Source organism: Mobula birostris, chromosome 12 (genome assembly GCF_030028105.1).
Source record: "Mobula birostris isolate sMobBir1 chromosome 12, sMobBir1.hap1, whole genome shotgun sequence".
Classification (NCBI taxonomy): domain Eukaryota; kingdom Metazoa; phylum Chordata; class Chondrichthyes; order Myliobatiformes; family Myliobatidae; genus Mobula; species Mobula birostris.
The window spans coordinates 60432191-60447880 of NC_092381.1; the positions used below are offsets into that span (position 1 = coordinate 60432191).

A 15690-nucleotide genomic window follows, 5' to 3' on the forward strand; every position below is an offset into this window, starting at 1 on the left:
AGTGGAGAAATGACACCATGAAATTTGCATAATAGCGAAGATTTCCCAAATCGGACGTCACGTTTCCAGCATAAAATTAGTCAACAGTACTGTTTACTCCTTAGCGAAACTATGACAAACTTTAATTTATATTGCATTTACGTTACGGAGCACGCTTGTAGGTTTCGTAAGTTGAAAGAAAGTTCGCCTTGGAGTCTTACAGATTTAGGGAAACCCCTCAGCATCACAAGAACAGCCCGATTTTTGCCGGACACTTGTTGCCTTGTGGGCTTTCTCTAACTTAATAAAAATGTAACTCCATCAAAGCCCACACAAGGGTAGTCCCTTTTTCCTACTTTGTATCTTATGTGCTTCAGTTGTATTAAGTGTTAGCTGAATGAATAACGTTGTTACTCGTTAAAAGCCAGAAAATCTTACTGAACGGTGACACAAACCACTTGGAAAGCCTGGACTGGATTTTCCCCAATCCTAACATAAAACGCGAACTGAATAAATTAATCAATTACTGATAATAATGATGCTCTGCACCTCATAGCCAATTATTCACTATGGGCTATCTATTCTCCTGTAAGCATTACACCGTCTTGCTGTTCCTGCTGGGAATATTTAAGACCATCCAAATGTTCAACCGTAACTCCAGCTGACACTGGATCATTTAGAGGTCAGGTAATAAAGCTTAAGTTCTTTCTGGAACTGATTATGTGGTTTGGAAGGTCATTAAATCTTGCTGATGATTTTACTGATATGTGTTTAGCAAAGCTTTATGCAATTATTTGGAAATCTTACAGTAGAATGAATTTTAAACTAAAAATATTTATTTTTTCCTTCATAGAAGCGGATTAAACTGCCAACATTTCCAACAATTTCTGTGTTTGTTCCCTTTTGGATAAAATAAATGAACTTGGTAACAGGAGGCCAAGGTGATGGTGGAAGAATAACTTTGTGAGTGGAAGTATGTGAACAGTGGCAAACTGCAGAGGTTAGTATTGGTTCCCTTGTTTCTGATATTCATTACTTCGATATAAAAGCAGAAGACAGAGTGAGTACATTTGCAGATGACATGAAAGTTGGTGGTATTATGAGTAGAAAGGGTACAGCAGGAGACAGATGAGGTGGGAAGTTGGATAGAATTTTGGCAAACAAGAGAAAATCTGCAGATGCTAGAAATCCAAGCAACAGACACAAAATGCTGGAGGAACTCAGCAGGCCAGGCAGCATCTATGGAAAATAGTAAACAGTCAACATTTTGGCACTGAGACACTTCATCAGGGTTGCAGCAAAAAGATGAGAAGTTTAAATAAGAAGATGGGAGAGGCGAGGAAGAAGTACAAGGCAGTAGGTGATAGGTGCAATTGGACGAGGCAGAGGAGTGAAGTAAAGAGCTGAGAAGTTGATTGGTGAAAGCTATAAAGGGCTGGAGAAGGGGGGATCTGATTGGAGAGGACAGAAGGCCATGGAAGAAAGGGAAGGGGGAGGAGCAGCAGAGGGAGGTGATGAGCAGGTAAGGAGATACAGTGAGAGAGGAGAATGGGAATGGTGAAGGAGGAGGCATTACCGGAAGATGGGGAAATCTATGGTCATGCCAACAGGTTGGAGGCTACCTAGAAGGAAGATAAGTTGCTGCTTCTTCAACCTGAGTGTGGCCTCATCGCAGCAGTAGAGGAGCCATGGACTGACATATTGAAATGGGAATGAGAAGTGGATTAAAATGGGTGGTCAGTGGGAGATCCTATTTTTTCAGGTGGAAAGGACATAGGTGCTTGGTGAAGCGGTCTCCCGATCTACGTCAGGTCTCTCTACCTGAAGTACCACATAGAGTAGGCGACCCCAACAGACTCACAGGTGAAGTGTTCCCTCACCTGGAAGGACTGTTTGGGGCCCTGAATGGTAGTGAGGGAGGAGGTGTGGGGGCAGGTGTAGCACTTGTTCTGCTTGCAAGGATAAGTGCCAGGAGGGAGAACAAGGGGGAGAGACAAATGGACAATGAAGTCGTGTGGGAGCGATTCCTGTGGAAAGTGGGGGGGGGGTGCAGGGAAGGGTGTGCTGGGTGGTGGGTTCCGATTGGAAGAAGTTACAGAGAATTATGTGCTGGATATGGAAGCCGATTGGGTGGTAGATGAAGACAAGTAATCCAGTCCCTGGTGGGGTGGAGGGAGGATGGAGTGAGGACAGATGTGTGCAAAATGGAAGGGATGAAGGTGAGGGCAGTGTTGATGATAGAGAGAGGGAAGTCCCTTTCTTTGAAGGAGGACATCACCTTAGTTCTGGAATGAAAAGCTGCATCCTGAGAGCAGGTGTATTGGCAATGGAGATGGCATTTTCACAAGACACAGAGTTGGAAGAAGTATAGTCCAGGTAGCTATGAGAATCAATGGGTTTATCAGTAGATAAGCTGTCTCCAGTGATAGAGACAGAGATCGAAAAGGGGGAAGGAGGTGTCAGAAATGGACCAGATAAATTTGAGGGCAGGGTGGAAGTTGGAGGCCAAGTTTATGAAGTCGACAAGCTCGGCATGGGTGCAGGAAGCAGCACCAATGCAATTGTTGATGTGGCGTAGGAAAAGTATGGAGTAATAACAGTGTGGGCTTCAAACATAGACTATTCCACATAGCCAACAAAAAGGCAGGGATAGCTAGGATCCATGTGAGTGCCCATGGCTGCACATTTTGTTTGAAGGAAGTGGGCAGAGGCAAAGGTGAAATTATTGAGAGTGAGAATCAGTTCCACCAGATGGAGGAGAGTGGCGGTGGAGGGGAATTGGTTATGTTAGGGCTTGCACACAAAATGCTTCAGGAACTCAGGTTAGGCGGCATCTATGGAAATGATGCCAACTTTTTGGGCCGAGACCCTTCAGCCAGACTAGAAAGGAAGGGGGAAGATGCCAGAATAAGAAAGTGGGGGGGGGGGGGAGTACGACAAGGTAGTAGGTGATAGGTGAGGGAGGGGATGAAATAAGAAGCTGGAAGCTGATAAGTGGAAAAGGCAAAGGGCTGGAGAAGAAGGAATCTGAAAGGAGGGGAAAGTAGATCATGAGAGGAAGGAGGAGCACAGGGGGAGATGGCAGGCAGGTAAAGAGAAGAGGTAAGAGGCCAGTAACCTATTCTGGTATCTGTTTCCCACTTTTCCTTTGCTACATCGATGACTGTGGCCGTGGATAGACATATCAGACTGGGAATGGGATGTGGAATTAAAATGTGTGGCCACTGGGAGATCCTGCTTTCTCTGGCGGACGGAGCATAGGTCTTCAGCGAAACGATCTCCCAGTCTGCGTCGGGTCTCGCCAATATGCAGAAGGCCACATCGGGAGCACCGGATGCAGTATATCACCCCCAGCCGACTCACAGGTGAAGTGTCGCCTCACCTGGAAGGACTGTCTGGGGCCCTGAGTGCTGGTGAGGGAGGAAGTGTAAGGGCATGTGTAGCACTTGTTCCGCTTACAAGGATAAGTGCCAGGAGGGAGATCGGTGGGGAGGGATGGGGGGGACGAATGGACAAAGGAGTCGCGTAGGGAGCGATCCCTGCAGAAAGCAGGGGTGGGGGAGGGAAAGATGTGCTTAGTGGTGGGATCCTGTTGGAGGTGGCGGAAGTTACGGAGAATTATATGTTGGACCCGGAGGCTGGTAGGGTGGAAGGTGAGGACCAGGGGAACCCTATTCCTAGTGGGCTGGAGGGAGGATGGAGTGAGAACAGATGAGCGTGAAATGGGGGAGATGCATTTGAGAGCAGAGTTGATGGTGGAGGAAGGGAAGCCCCTTTCTTTAAAAAAGGAGGACATCTCCTTTGTCCTGGAATGAAAAGCCTCATCCTGAGAGCAGATGCGGAGGAGACGGAGGAATTGCGAGAGGGGGTGGCATTTTTGCAAGAGACAGGGTGAGAAGAGGAATAGTCCAGATAGCTGTGAGAGTCAGTAGGCTTATAGTAGACATCAGTAGATAAGCTGTCTCCAGAGATAGAGACAGAAAGATCTAGAAAGGGGAGGGAGGTGTTGGAAATGGACCAGGTAAACTTGAGGGCAGGGTGAAAGTTGGAGGCAAAGTTAATGAAGTCAACAAGCTCAGCATGTGTGCAGGAAGCAGCACCAATGCAGTCATCGATGTAGTGAAGGAAAAGTGGGGGACAGATACCAGAATATGTTAGGAACCTATTCAAATAACCAAATAATTGGTTGTCTGCTTGAAGTTTTGATTGACTCTTATCGCCTCTATTGTGAATGGTTGTTGATCTTGCAAGTAAGGAATTCAAATGTGCATAAGTTACCAAATGGTCAATATCCATAACTGATAAGCCAATTCTGCATTAAAAATAATCAGATATCTGCTCAGGATTCAGAACAGTGTGGGTGACAGGGGCCCATTCTGTTCTCCTGGTGCACAAATAAAATAAATAATGTTTGTTTCATAAAGGTGTGTGTGTTCTGGGCTCAGTTATTTTAGTTATTTTGTTTTCTGATTAGTGACGATAATGGCAGAATAGGAGGCCATGAACCGAAGTGTTGGAAAGGGATTTGCAGATGAAGTGTTGCCTCACCTGGAAGGACTGTTTGGGGCCCTGAATGGGGCTGATGGAGGAGGTGAATGAGCAGGTATAGATTTCTGTAATGTTCAGAGATAAGACCGGGGGGGGGCAGTGAGGGGGGTTGTTAGGGGGGAGTTACGAATGGATGACAGAATCATGGAGGGAGCAATTGCGGGGGGGTGGGGGGGGAGAGGTAAAGATGTGTTTGGTGGTAAGGTTCCATTGAAAATGGCAGAAGTTGTAGAGAATGATGTGTTGGATGCAGAGGCTCATGGGCTTGGTAGGTGAGGGCAGGGCAAGAGGAACTCTGTCCCTGTTAAGGCAGCAGGAAGATGTGGTGAGTGTGGATATCCAGGAAATGGAGATGTGGGTAAGGGCAGCATCAGTGGTGGAGGAAGGGAAATCCTGTGCTTTGAAGAAGGGGGACGTCTCTGATGATCTAGAAAGGAAAACCTCATCCTGCGATTTTATGGGACTTAATCCATAAGCATAAAATGACACACTTTGGAAGTCAGATGAGATCTCACATATCCAGTATGTCTTAGTGCACGAAGGAGTGTTAACGTACAGAGGTATCTTGGGATTTGTCTGCAATATAATTCCCTGAAAGCAGCCACATTGGTAGATGGGGTCGTAAGGAAGGATATGGCACATTTGCCTTCATAGATTGGGAAAGAAAAATAAAAGCAGGGTTGCTGTATGAAACTTTACAGATCTTTACAGAGAAAATGCTACAGGAACTCAACAGGTCAGGCAGCATCTATGGAAACGAGATACAGTTGACATTTCAGGCTGAGACCCTTCTTCAGGACTGAGAAGGAAGGGGGAAGATGCCAGAATAAAAAATGGTGGGGGGAGGGTAACGTTGACTGTTTACTCTTTTCCGTAGATGCTGCCTGGCCTGCTGAATTCCTCCAGCATTTTGTGTGTGGCACTTTGGATTTCCAGCATCTTCAGACTTTCTCATATTTATAGTTTACAAATCACTGGTTAGACTGCACTCTATGTATGCAGTTCTAGTCACCACACCATAGGAAGGATGTGGTTGCACCACAGAGAGCAGTCACCAGGATACGGTCTGGATCTGAAGACCATAGATATGAGGAGGGATCTGAAAAGCTGGGTTTACATTCTGTGGGGTGAAGGAGGCTGACAGATGACCTGAGAGAGGTACATATCTAATTTTTAATGGATCTCATATTTTGACAGCGATGCGTGCACACATTAATATACAATAAAATTACAAAATTTGTGGATGTAAAGTGCATTCAGACAGTGTAAGCAATACAATAAAACCAATTAGACTGACTGGCACCATTGTCGTGCAGCAGTGCACACTGGCAACTGACACAGGGCAGTGGCATGTTAGATGTATGGTTAAAGGAACCTGCTGAACTCCTCCAGTGGTTTGTATTTCCCTTTCTGACTAACCATTCCCGATACACAGTATTCTTTCCCCTCCAGTCCTCTCCATTTGCTCCCTTTAATTTGCCCTTTACTTAATTGAACTCCAAATCTTCTACGTAGCAAGCTCCTCTGATTTTTTTTTTTCCCCCCAACTCTGAATCTTAGTCCTTTTCACTCTTGGATTTCTTTCTCTGCCCACATACATTTTCTTCCGTTTACATTCCAAGTCCTTTCCTCGTTCCGATTTCTGCTCCCTCCCCGTCCTTTCTCAAAATTCAAGGTTCAGGATCGTTTAATATCATTTCCAGTGCACACATGTAAAGGAGAATGAAATTATCGTTACTCCAGACCCAATGCAGCCCCCCCCCCCAAAATTAAGATAAGAACACTAATAAAAACAATTATAAATACATAAGATGGTTGTATAGATTGATTGTCTATACATACAGTGACTCTAGGTACAGGAGTGCCTGTGCATAAGATGACTCTGACAGAAAATGAATAAAATAGTGGTGGTGGGGAATGTGGAGGGGTGGGTTAGTGGATGGAGGTGTTGATTAGCCTTACTACTTGGGGAAAGGAACTGTGTTTGAGTCTGGTGGTCCAAACATGGATGTTATGCAGCCTCCACCCTGATCGGAGTGGGAATACGATTGTTTCTACTCCCAGCTCACCACATTCTAGTCCCCACCCTCTTTTCCCACTCTTACAATTCCTTGCATTCTCCCCAGTTCTCTAATTTCCTACCTTCTCTCTATTCCTTCAATTTCCCCTCCTCCATTCTAATCCTCTGTGCTCTCTTCCACCTCTCCTTTCTACAGTCTTTTACCTCATGACCACTACCCACCATCTCACCTTCCAATTCTACAAACTGTTCCTCTCTCATTGACCTCATGTCCTTTATCTTATATAATGTTGTGGAATCACCTGTGATAACCTTCCACTGGTAATCAGCAAATATTGTGTTCAGATATTGCACTCAATTTCTTTTCTATGTGACTTATCACCTCTTACTTTTCATGAACTGGTATGTTTTTTCATTCCAGGTACTAATTAGATTTTACTGTAGGAAATTTTAATTCATTTACTGGATGTGGATGATATTTAAAGCATGCTCATAGTTGTTCCCATGAAGATGGTGCTAAGTTGCCTTCTGAACACTCACAGCCCCTAGCTGATGGATTTTCTGCAGAGGTATCATGGAGAGCACTCTGTATAGTTGCATCTCTGTATGGTATGGAGGAGCCACTGTACAGGATTGTAAAAAGCTGCAAAACATTGCAAACTCAGTCGGCTCCATCATGAGCATTAGCCTTCTCAGCACTGAGGACATCTTCAAAGGTTGATGCCTCACAAAGGCAACATCCACCATTATGTATCCTCATCACCATCCTCAGAACATGCCCTGTTCCCATTGCTACCATTTAAGGAGGAGGTAGAGGTGTATGGAGACAAACACTCAACATTTCAGGAACAGCTTCCTCTCCTCTGCCATCACATTTCTGAAAGGACAACTTTTGCAATACTTATTTAATTTATATTCTGTATATATATTATTACCGTAATTTATATTTTTATTAGGTTTTGCACTGTACTGCTATTGCAAAAGAACAAATTTCATGACATATGCCAATGTTATTAAACCTGATTCTGACTCTGAATGTTGCGTAGGAAGTTCCTGGATTTAGGCCCAATGATAATAAAGGAACAAGAATATATTTTCGGGTCACAATAGCGATCTAAAGGAAATCTTGGAAATGTCGGTGTTGTGATATATGCTTTCCCCATGTTTTTCTAGTTGGTTAAGACTGTTAGTTTAAGAGGTATTGGAATAGGTTCAAGGAACACGTATGATGCATTTTGTAGATGGATCTCTCTAGTCACTGTATGTCACAGGTGAGGGGAGCAAATGCTAAGGCAGTAGATGTAATTGCATTCGGACAGGATGGTCTATCTTGGAAGGGGTTGAAATTCATTCATTCTGACAAAAATATTCCCAATATTTCCTGTGCAAATAAAGGAATCCTTTGGGGAGTAGGTGGCGAGCCGTACTCAAGGATGTCCAGCCTCTTGTGTAATTTGCTGGCTTTGGCCTCAACATCAGGCCTTTGGCCTTAAGTAAAGAAAATAAATCTACAGAGAAAAGTGAAGTCAAAGTCCTAGGAATTCTTTCAAAAACAACTGTATGTTACATTTGGGGAAAATTAAAGTACTTTTATTTAATCTTTCACAGAATGTGGCTGTAACTGAGATTTATTATCCTTCCCTCAATTTCCCGCGAATTGAGACAACAGTTATTAAAAATCACAAGGTAGGAATGACATATCTTCTGTCTTAAAGGACATTAGTGAACCAGGTGTAGGGGTGTGTGTGTGTGTGTGTGTGTGTGTGTTTTTAATATGACAACCTTGTAGTTTCATGGTTGCTTTTATTTTGAAAGAATTAGAACTTACTCACATTCAGCTTCCAGTTCCCGGATATCAATGTTTCTGAAGATTTATCCAACATTTTGATGCAATTATGAAGGCACACCAGTGGCCATATTTCATTAGGAGTCTGAGGAGTTTTGGTATATCCCCAAACATGTTAACAAATTCTATAGATGTACCATTAGAGCATTCTGACTGGTTGCTTCACTGTCTGATATGGAGGCACCCATGCAAAGGATTGTAAAAAGCTGCTGTAAACTCAACCAGCTCCATCATGGGTACTAGTCTCCCCACCATAGAAGACATCTTCACAAAGCAGTGCCTCAAAAAGATAGCATCCATCATTAAGGACACTCAGCTCCCAGAACATGCCCTCTTCTCATTACTATCATCAGAGAAGAAGTACAGGAACCTTAAAACACACAATCAAAGTTTTAGGAGTGGCTTGTTCCTCTCTGCCATCGGATTTCTGAGCCGATAAACAATACGTCACTAGTTGTTCAATTTTTGAACTAATTTTAATTTCGTATTCTAACTTGTAATTTTATATATTTTTACTGTACTGCTGCTGCAAAGCATCAAATTTCATAACCTTTCCAGTGATAATAAACATGAATCTGACTTGGCCTGGTATGTAAACAGTGATGCCCTTAAACAGAAAATCATATAAAAAGTAATGGATATGGCTCAGTCCGTCACGGGTAACTGAACACATTTACAAGGAGCACCATCACAGAAAAGCAGCATCCATCATCAGGGACCCCCACCACACAGGCCATGCTCTCTTCTCACAGCTGCCATCAGGAAGAAGGTACAGGAGCTTCAGGATCCACACCACCATGTTCAGGAACAATTATTACCCCTCAACCATCAGGCTTTTGAACCAGTGGGGATAACTTCACTCAACTCCAACACTAAAGGTTGAGATGGAAAATAGACCAGCCATGATCAAATGGCAAAGCAGACTTGAAGGGTTGAATGGCTTAATTCTGTCCCCATGTCCTATCTGTTCCCAGAACCTATGGACTTGACTTCAAGGGCGCTTCATCTCATGTTTTTGATATTTATTGCTTGTTTATTTATTTTCTTTTGTAATTACAGTTTGCCTGAGATTTGACTTGGATCTGCTCCAATTTACCTACTGGAGCAACACATCCACAGCAGATACCACTTCATTGGATCTTTACTCAACCCTGGAATATCTAGACAGCAAAGATGCATACATCAGGATGCTCTTTATCAGCCACAGCTTGTCATTCAATACCAACATCCCCTCAAAACTAATCAATAAGCTTCAAAACCTTGTCTGCAATACCTCCTTGTGCAATTAGATCCTTGATTTCCTGACTTGCAAAACGCAGTCAGTTCAGATTAACAACAACATCTTCACCATCAGCACAGGTGCAGCACAAAGCCATGTGCTCTCACCCCTGCCCTACCTGATTTACATGTATGACTGTGTGGCTAAGCACAGCTCCAAAGCCCCATTCAAGTTTGCTGATGTAGGCCAAATCAAAGGTGGTGACAAATCAGCATATAGGAGAGGGGCTTAAAATCTGTCTGAATGCCACAGCAACAACCTCTTACTCAATACTCAACATCAGCAAGACCAAGAAGCTGATTATTGACTTCAGGAGGAGGAAACCAAAGATACTGGTGCCAGTCCTTATTGGAGGGTCAAAGGTGGAGGGAGTCACCAATTTTAAATTCCTCAGTTATTACACTGGAGGACCTGTCCTGGGCCCAGAAAGTAAGTGCAATTACGAAGAAAGCTTGGCAGTGCCTCCACTTCCTTAGGAGTTTGCAAAGATTCATCAGGACATCTAAACTTTTGACAAACTTCTGTAGATGTGTAGTAAAGGCTATATCCATTGGCTGCATCACAGCCTGGTATGGAAACGCCAATGCCCTGAATGGAAAATCCTACAAAATTAGTGGATATGGTCCAGTCCATTGCAGGTAAGGGTCTTCCCACGATTGAGCACATCAACATAAAGCTTTGTCGCAGGAATTCAGCATCCATCGTCAGGGGTCCCAAACTCCCAGGCCATGCTCTGTTCTCACTGCTGCCACCAGGAAGAAGGTACAGGGGCCTCAGGACCAACGCCACCAGATTCAGGAACAATTATTGCCCCTCAACCATTATGCTTTTGAACCAAAGGGGATAACTTCACTGCCCCACAATGCTATCATTTTATTTTGAATGAATTACGTTGTGCTGAAAAGATTTCTTAATTTAAATTTATTTTGTTTTCTTGAAATACTTGTAAGTATTCTCCACTGTAATCATTGAGTGACCATGTTAGTTTTACAGGCCTGTGAATGAATATTCTCAAATGCAATAGAAGTGTGTTGATCCACTTTTTGCTCTGTTTCCTCTCCACCATAGTTCTTTATCTCTTGTTGAGTTTTGTTTTGCATCTTATAATCACTGTAAATCTGTATCAGCTGGAAAAAAGAGCTGAAAAATAGCAGATGGAATTTAATGCAGACAAGTGCAAGGTTTTTGCACTTCAGTAGGACCAACCAGGGAAGGTCTTACACAGTGAACAGTAGGGCATTAATGGGTGTGGTCAAACAGAGATCTGGGAATACAGGTACATAATTTGTTGAAAGCGGCTTCACGGATAGATAGGGTCATAAAGCAAGCTTTTGGCATATTGGTATTCATCAATCAATGTATTGAGTACTGAAGATGGGATGTTATATACAACTTGCATGAGGTTGTATAAGACATGGGTGAAACCCAATTTGGAGAATCGTGTGGAGGTCTGGTCACTTACCTATAGGAAAGATGGAAACAAGTTTGAAAGAATGCAGCAAAAATTTACAAGGATGTTGCTAGGTCTGGAGGACCCAAGTTACAAGGACGACTGAATAGGATAGGAGCATATTCTTTAGAAAGTAGAAGGCTGAGAGGAGATTTGAGTATACAGAATTATGAGGGGTACAGATAGTGGAAAAAGCCTGTTTGTATTTATCCTGATGTTGGGTGGGACTGCAACCAGAAGTCATGGGTTAAGGGTGAAAGGTGAGAAATTTAAGAGCAACATGAAGGAAAACGTCTTCACTCAGAGGGTTGTGAGAGTGTGGAATTAACTGCAAGCATAAGTGGTGCATACGTGTTCAGTTTCAACATTTAAGAGAAATTTGGATAGGTACATGGATAGTAGGGATATGGAGGATTTGGTCCCCGAGCAGGTCGATGGGGGGTTGGCAGTTTAAATGGTTTCAGCATGGACTAGATGGGCCAAAGAGTCTGTTTCCGTGCTGTACCTGTCTATGACTCTAAATGTGATGCTATTATCAGATGGAATTTCTATTTATCTATATACTACTAAAACTCTCATGCTCTGTTTGTCTGTTTGTGACCTCCAATTGGCATAAATGGTGCATTACAGCGGCACTATTTTTGGCTAAATCGACTTAAAATGCACAAACTTACAGAATGCAGGCAAAGTTCAGGGTTATATATTCCTATAAAATTGCTCACTCGCCAAAATCAACAGCCTGCGTTCATCCGAGCCGATGTCAGCCATGATGGAAACCGTGACACATGCGCACTGCCAGCCTCAGAAGCAACTCATGATACTCACAGCAGCGACACCAACTAGAGCAAAAGGGCAGAGCAGCTCTATTTTGAGCAGTCATTTTCTGCTAATCACCATCAGCATGTGCAGGATTGGGACAGATCAAACTGAGATCCATCGGGAACGTCGACTCAGACCATGAGAGGCCTATGTCAGGCATTTTCATGCCTTACAAGGCGCAGATTGGAAGTCTGTGTGGGGCGTCACTCCTCACACAGACTAGAGCAATGTGTGATTAAGTGCCTTGCTCAAGGACACTAACACACTGCCACAGCTGAGGCTCGAACTAGTGACCTACAAGTCACTAGACGAACGCCTTAACCACTTGGGCATGTGCCCAACACCAATAAGAAACCCATCAATAAGAGATAAATAAATCTTATTGTAATTACGTACTTCGAGACACCCATCAAACCCTTTGCTGCAGTCAAAGGACAGCGGTAACTATATCACATCCATTTAGGAGAGCGCCAACCACATCATCAAGAATAATCAGCATCCTGGATGCTTTGGCGTTGTTGCTTTGTATCTCCTATCCAGCATTAGGGTAAAAAAAATATGGTCAGCCTAATTATGCTGTGTGGAAACAGAAGGGGGACAATATAGTCAAGAGATGATGCCAAGCGCCACTGGGAAGTGGCAAGGAGAGGGAGAGAACAAGAATCAGATGAGGCCAGTGCCGCACAACTCCAGGATCAAAGAGTCAGGACAAAAAAGATGAGAGAAGAAGAGACAGAGGAGAAGAGGCATGCATGTCTCCAAGATGACAACAACTGGCATAGGAGGAGAGAGGAAGAGACAAAGGAGCTGAGAAATGCACGTTTCCAGGATCAGAGACAAACAGCAGACAGCAGAAGAGATGAAGAGACGGGGGATGAAAGGGCTGCACATCTCCAGAATGACAAAAACAGGCACAGAAGGAGGAGAGAGGAAGAAGCAAAGGAGCAGGGAAATGCACTTCTCCAAGATCAGAGATAAAGAATAAACAGCAGAAGAGATGAAGAGATGACGGATGAAAGGATCGCACATCTCCAGAATGACAAAGAGAGGCACAAGGATGGCAGATCAACCAGAAATGATGCCATCAAAAGTGTCCTTCATTAAACGAGGAGGAGCTATATTTGCCTTGCTACACGTTGTTCTTCTTTAATAAACTGAGGTTTTCTTCTTCAATTTCCAAAGCAAAGTGATCAGGAAAATTTAATGTTCATTCTGGTCACATCAGACTGCACTACCCTTCTCTCAAAGGGTGCCCAACAGGTCACCCCGTTGTCTAGTCTTACATAATGCTCTTCATTGAAATTTTAACTTAGTATGACCATGAGGAAATGTAGCAGTTCTATAAAACCCTGGTTAGACCATAGGAATATTATATTCAGTTCTGGTCACCACATTATAAGAAGGATATGGAAGCTTTAGAAAGGAGATTTGCCAGGATGTTACCTGGAACGGAGACCGTGTCTTATGAGTATAGGGATGAACAAGCTATGGTTTTTCACTTTGGAAAGTGCAGAGAGTTCTGGACACAGCTCATCAGATCATGAATCAGTCTCCCCTCCACGGATTCTGTCCTTACTGCTGCAGTAAAGCAGCCAGCATAGTCAAAGAAGTCAATAACTCTGGATATTCGTTTTTCTCCCCTGTTCGACAAGATACAAAAGCTGAAAGCATGAAAGCTCAAGAGTAGCTTCTACCCTGCTGTTATAAGACTATAAGTTTCTTGACTTCCCTAATGTGATAAGTTGGATTTTAGACCTCACGTTCTATCTCGTTCTGATCTTGTACCTTATTGTTTAGCAGAACTGCTCTTTCTTTGTAACTATAACACTTTAAAGGATAAAGATTAGCTTCATTTGTCACATGTACATCAAAACGATGAAAAGTACAGTAAAGTGTGTCACTTGCCCAAGTGCCACCACAGTCTGAGGATGTGCTAGGGCAGACCGCAAACGTCACCATGTTTCTGGTACCAACAGAGCACAGCCTCGGTTTACTGACCCTAATTTGTATGTCTTTGGGATGTGGGAGGAAATTGGAGCACCTTGGGGAGAGCGTACAAATTCCTTACAGATAGCAACAGGAAATTAATTCTAATTGCAGATGACATAAAGCATTTTGTTAACACTGCGCCACCCATTCTGTTACTGTTTTACATTGTTCTGCCTCAATACACTGTGTGATTATTTAATCTGTATGAAGAGTATGCAAGACAAGCTTGTCACCGTATCTTGGTACATGTAACAATAATAAACCAATTCCAATCCCAATCCCAGTTCTACTTTTTCAAATTATGTGTAGCTCAGTGAGAGTATAAAGTTAAACTTTCACTAGAACAATGAAAGGTTTGAAAATGAGCCTGTTTTGAGCCACTGAGAGGTTGCAAAGATAGCAAAATCTTCTTCTTCTTTGCAACTTACAAGATATTTAGTCACTAATATTTTTCTAAAGTGATCTTGAATTAGGTTTGTCCACAGCTGGACCACTGTGTGACTTCAGGCAGCATAGTTTAGAAAAGAACTGGTGATCTCAGAGAAGCTAAAGAAGGGAGTTACTTCACTTATCACAGGATGAGAGATTTCAGTGATAAGATCAGACTGGAAAAGGAAGGGTCCTGAGGAAGAGTCTCAGACTGAAATGTTGACTGTTTATTCCTCTCCATAGATGCCTCCTGAGCTCATCCAGCACTTTGTGCATGTTGTTCTGGAAAGGGCTGATGTTGTTCTCCTTGTAGTTGAGAAGGAGGAGGTTTGATGGAGGTGGACAAGGTCATGAATTGATTTAGAGTGTGTGAGTAGAGAGGAGTTGTTCCCATTAGCATGTAACTTAAAGACCAACAGATACAATGTAGAAACAATATGGAATAGTGCAGATAAGAAGACCAAACCTCTCTTTCAGATTCATTTATTTATCACATACATTTACACATACAGAAAAATGCATTGTTGGCATTACAACCAACACAACCTAGGGATATGCTGGAGGGAGCCCATAAGTGTTGCCACACATTCCAGCACCAACGTAGCATGTCAACCATGTTTAGCAGAACAAAATAAGCAAATCAACAACAGGAAAACAATAACAAAACAACAACAGCAAATGAGTCCCTTTCCTCGCTCGCACTCACTGAGACAGACAAACAACCCTCCTACCCCAGGACAGGATGGGCCTCCAGCCTCCATTGGACTCACGGACTCACTGAGATCATACCCCTGACTTCCCTATTGGATTCACAGACTTGGCTTCTACCATCGGGCATCGACCTCTGGACCTTTGATTGAACTTCAGTATCAGCCCAAAGGTCTGCTGAGGATGGGACTCCAAACTCTAGGCCCCGAACTTTGGACTCATCAATGATGATTTTTATACAAATTGGTATTGGTTTAATAAAATCACATACAGCAAGATATAGTGTAAAGCTTTGTTTGTGTGCCATCCAGATAAATCATGCTGTACATAATTATACCAAGGGAGTGAAAAGGAAAGAAGAAGGCAGAACATGGTGCTATAACTACAGAGGAAGTAAAGTGCAAGCAGATGAATCCTCCAAGATGACCACAACCTTCTTGTGGTTTGGAGGCTTGCGTGTCTCAGTGACCCAGACAGCTACCCTGGCTGCAGTCAGGGCTTTATGCTTTGGCTCTTGGTAGGACAGCCTATGCCAAACAGGTCAAAGGGTGAAGGACAGACTAAGAGTGGTCCACCAATCCTCCAAGTTCAGGGGTTCAGCTCAGGGCAAACAACCCCAACTG

The 15690-nt window shown here is 43.3% G+C and overlaps 1 protein-coding gene and 1 long non-coding RNA gene across 6 annotated transcripts in view; one reads left to right on the forward strand and one right to left on the reverse strand.

Moving 5' to 3' along the window:
• Positions 1-15690, reverse strand: part of pde4ba (phosphodiesterase 4B, cAMP-specific a) — a 620274-nt gene that overhangs the window by 48186 nt on the left and 556398 nt on the right. The window lies entirely within an intron of this gene.
• Positions 81-14143, forward strand: LOC140205960 (uncharacterized). Of its 2 annotated transcripts, XR_011888026.1 has the most exons (5): positions 81-666; positions 833-979; positions 4454-4582; positions 8156-8233; positions 9453-14143. It is a non-coding gene; the product is annotated as an uncharacterized lncRNA (long non-coding RNA). The 2 variants fall into 2 exon arrangements; XR_011888027.1 differs by lacking the exon at positions 4454-4582.